At 46.8% G+C, this 4,622-nt stretch overlaps 1 long non-coding RNA gene across 1 annotated transcript; it reads right to left on the reverse strand.

The window, feature by feature from the left end:
• Positions 1-904: 904 nt before the first annotated feature.
• Positions 905-2,913, reverse strand: LOC138433288 (uncharacterized). Its single transcript, XR_011254232.1, has 2 exons — positions 2,118-2,913; positions 905-1,415 (listed from the first exon to the last, which is right to left on the reverse strand). It is a non-coding gene; the product is annotated as an uncharacterized lncRNA (long non-coding RNA).
• Between the last annotated feature and the right edge of the window lie 1,709 nt (positions 2,914-4,622).

Genomic DNA, 4,622 nt, shown 5'->3' on the forward strand with positions numbered 1-4,622 from the left:
GATGAATTTGTGGGGGAGAAAATAGTCTCCCCATCCTATTCCTCTGCCATCTTAGGACTGCCCCCAAAACTTTTTCTTTCAAGAAAATTTGGGACCTAGACCAGTCACTGGCAACCTTTCAAATTGCTTTGAAATAGTCAAAAGCCTTTGATTCTTCCATGTGCTTTTAGCTGGAAGAAAGGCTGTTAAGAATTGTCATACAGTGTCCTAAACACACATATATTCACCATGGTCTTTCTTAGTGTCACTCACTAGAAGCCAGGCATGCACAGAGCACCCTTTAGTGTCCATAGGAACCTGGAGCCTCTGGTTGGCAAATGAACTGATGCTCCCTTCGAAAAAGTCTGTGCATAGAGGGGAGGTGTACGGGCTTCCATCCCAGCTCAGCCTGGGAAAATGGCTAGTGGTGAGTCTAGCTGCTCCAATTCAGCACACACAGGCTAAATTAACTCATGGCTAATGAGATCATTCCATCAAAACAGTTCATCAAACAGAAACTGGATGGGAAGATTCCCAGAGTCTCCAACACTGTCCAAGACTGACCATCACCTGAGCCCTCTCGGATGGCCTGAAGGAGCCAGCCTGGAGGTTCTTAGAGCCCAGCAGCCATCTGGCACTCGCCCAGCCCAGCCTCACTCTCTCCACCCCTTTCACCACCAAGCATCTCCCTAGTCTAACTTTTTCTCCTCTGATATCCCATCTTCTCCATCCCAGGAAAAATTGCTCATCATCTCAGCAGTGTAAGTGTGTGTTTGTGGTTTGTGTGGGAGAGGGGAAGGTGTGGATTGTGTGCCCACATGACCATGGTAAAGGCTCAGCAGGGGTGTGCAGTCCCAAGAGCGTGCACTTGCTTGGGCCTAGACTGAGTGTGGGTATCACCAGCACAATTCTCCACAAGTAGAAGTGCCATTTCCAGCTTCATTTTAATTCTCAAATTCAAGCCAGTCCCTTCCAGGATGAACAAGGGCTCCACCTGCCCTTGACTTCTCTAGGTTTTACACACCCTGTTTAGTATGGGGGGAACCTCATTTCACAGACAATAATACTGTACCAAACCCCCACAAGTCTGGCGCAAATTGCCCACCAGGCAAGATAGCACCAGGTACTTTGTGAAGAAGGTGAGTGCTTGGCCATCTCAAAGCCCAGTGCTGGGGCCATCACTACCCAAGTCATGACAGGCATCAGACCACCACCCTGGACCTCACGGCTACCCCATCTCCAAGCCAAGTGTCTTCACTGCACCACGGGGGCAACTGCTCCCAGCATCAGGCTTCATGGGATCTGGCTGACCTTGAGATACTGGAATCAGTCCCTCCAGAGGCACAGAGCTGGTCCCATCCTCAGGCCCCATTTTCCAGATGGGCAACCTGTCTCCAGCTTCAAGTGGGGAGGAGGACTCATCAGCTTGAGACTCTCTAGAACAACAGATGGTAATTTGTTGACACTGAGAGATTTAAGGGGACTCAATTGCAGTCCTACTGAAAAAGCTTTCTCTAAAATAAGAAAGCACACAGATTCCTCAACGCACAGAAATTGCTGACAGCTTTGTTTTCAACCCAGAAGGAGTAAAAAGAAGCTGACAACTTATTTTTGCAGGTTAGGCTCATTCAAGTCTATTTTTAGATATTTTTCCTAAGTAAGTGCACCAGAATAGCATTCAGTTTGAAAAATCACCATCTGTTCCCGAGCAGTAAGCCCTGTCTGGAGGGTTCTGGGGTAGGCATGCCCGGCTGATCAGAGCCGGTGTCCCTGCAGACTAGAACAAAGGGTATTTTGTGTCCCCAGAGTAGTGCGGAGAGAATGCCCCGCAAGAGTCACTGCCGTTGTAAATGTCCATCAAACAACCCCTAATCTATCTTATTTATAAATTGAGCACCACAAAAAATGCCCTCGCCTTTTAAAAATAAGTTCAAATATTCCCTTGTATTTAAATAGATTTCTTATAAAAAGATCATTCAACCTTATCTTGGTTGTTAAGATAAAAATTAACCTACAGAAAAAGCCAACGCAGGATACTATAAAAGGCCCCTTCCCCGCCTAGATTTCCGGCTTACGAGAGCCGCTCCCTCCCACCCTAGCCAAGTTCTTTCCCAAAGCCCCACTCAGGAGTGACTCACGCTTTTCTATGAAAACGCAGTTGGTGCATGAAATAACATCACGACAGTGGGAATCTGACATATGAGTAACAGGCTCTGAGCACCTCCTGGAACTAGCGTCGGCATGTGGCACCCGGGGAGGGCTAGGGTGACGGCGGGCGGTCCCTAGGCCCACAGGCCTGATCAGGCCAGCTGGGCTCTGGCTATTTTTAGCCTCCAGTGGACTTAGTTCCCGCCACTCTTTGGAATAGCCTAGCTCTAAATGTCATTTTTCTCCTATAAGCCAGAAAAGGCCTGCAAGCAAGGCTGCAGATTTAGTTGGTCAGTACAAGCGTGGAAGGTCTGACAACCAAGATGAGAAGCCCAGCCCAGCCAGCACAGGGAAGGGCCGGTTCAGGGACCCCATGGCCACCACATAGTGCCTGTTGCTGTTTCTCAGCACAGGGGTGTGTGTGTGTGTGTGTGTGTGTGTGTGTGTGTGTGTGGGTGTGTGTGTGTGTGTGTGTGTGTGTGTGTGTGTGTGTGTGTGTGTGTGTGTGTGTGTGTGTGTGTGTGTGTGTGTGTGTGTGTGTGTGTGTGTGTGTGTGTGTGTGTGTGTGTGTGTGTGTGTGTGTGTGTGTGTGTGTGTGTGTGTGTGTGTGTGTGTGTGTGTGTGTGTGTGTGTGTGTGTGTCTTTGCATAGAGACCCCCAAGACCCCAAGATCCACTCATTATTTTTGGCCTCTCTGAACAGTTTCCAAAATAATTATCAGAAGGAACTCCTGCTTGCTCACATACATTCCCTTTCTCTCTGTCTCTCTCTCTCTCCTCCTCCTCCTCTCTGTCTCTTTCCCCTCTCTATATATACACACAGAGTCCTTCTTGGGGAAGTCACTACTAAAAAATCCTATGTGCAGTAGTTATGACATAGGATTTTGTAACTCGCAGTGAAGTTCAACGGAAACTCAAGCACAACAAGCCACCTCTTATCTAAGCCTTGTTCCAGGAAGCAGCTCTGTTCTTGTTACCACCCTCTCCAGAGCCATCAGCACGTAGGCAGCATCGGACAGCCCAGAACTGCTTCCTGCACCTTTGCACCAGCTCTGGGATAACTCCAGAGTCAATGTTTACCCACCCTAGTGGCTTTCAATGAAGCCAGAGTGTGGGAAGTCATGGGGACAGGGACCTCTCCCAAGCTTGATGGTGGGCAAATGTGACCCCTTAGCAGTGAAGCTAAAACAACAGGCTCCCCTGCTGAAGTGGGACAAAAGGGCCATCAGGGTAGGACTGTAGCCTGAATTTCACACAGCTCAAGTCCCATCTCCATTAAAACATTTGCCTGCCACCGCTGTCCCTCAAAGCCAAGTGCACAAGGTTATTGTACAGTCTGCTCTTTGAAGAGTAGGGGCTTGGGGCTTTGGAGAAGAGTGTATAGGCAGAGCGGTGATGGCTGGATTCCTGCTTCACCATCTTTTCCCCTTTCTCATTTTTCTCATAAGCACATGCGGCTGCCCTGTAGGCTAACTAATCTTGTATCCTTTCTAAGTGTCTCATCAAACATGCAGGCATTGTGTAAGATGTTCAGGCAAAAGAAAACCAAGCATTCTCTTCTTTAGAAGTTTTATTTAGGGAACAGGACATGCTATTTACTTATTTCTCTCTCTTTCTTTTTCTCTCTCTTTTTTAAAGTATAGTTGATTTAGAGCTTCCCTGGTGGCTCAATGGTAAAGAACCCGCCTGCCAATGCAGGAGACATAAGAGATGCAGGTTCAGTCCCTGGATCAGGAAGATCCCCTGGAGAAGGAAATGGCAACGCACTCCAGTATTCTTGCCTGAGAAATCCCAATGGACAGATAAGCCTGGAGGGCTATGGTCCACGGAGCCACGAAGAGTTGGACACAATTTAGTGACTGAGCATACATAGTTGATTTACAAACGTGTTGGCTTCAGATGTAAAGTGATTCAACTATATACATATTTCTATTCTTTTTCAAATTCTTTTCCCTTATAGGTTATTACAAAACATTGAGTACAGTTCCCAGTGCTATACAGAATATATAGTAGTGTGTGTTTGTTAGGATATATTATTTAGAAAAAGTCCACAGGTGTTGCCTAGTCATCTTACAGCAGGAAACTGCATAATTGCTCCAGATGCAATAAAAAAAACAGGGCACCTGTGTTTCTGAGTGTGGACATCATTATGTTTTGAGGGGCCCTATCTGAAAGTAACTGGGCATTTATCAATCTCTCTTAGAAAATGAATAAAATGACAAATAACAAACATGGATTGAGTGATGACTTAATATAAACCAACTTAAGATGAACCAGCACTTTATTAAACACAGCAGCTCTTACAACACTGGGGAAGCATGTGCGTACCTGTGCCAAGCTTACTTACCCCGTTAGTGGCAACGTGGATTTGTAGACCGTTACAATAACCAAGTGATTTCCTGAGTGTTCAACCACAGTGCAAGTGCAGAGGTGAACAAGAAAACCCATTAATAACTGGAGATATAGGCACATGGGCCTGCCCAATGATACTCCATA

Source organism: Ovis canadensis, chromosome 2 (genome assembly GCF_042477335.2).
Source record: "Ovis canadensis isolate MfBH-ARS-UI-01 breed Bighorn chromosome 2, ARS-UI_OviCan_v2, whole genome shotgun sequence".
Classification (NCBI taxonomy): domain Eukaryota; kingdom Metazoa; phylum Chordata; class Mammalia; order Artiodactyla; family Bovidae; genus Ovis; species Ovis canadensis.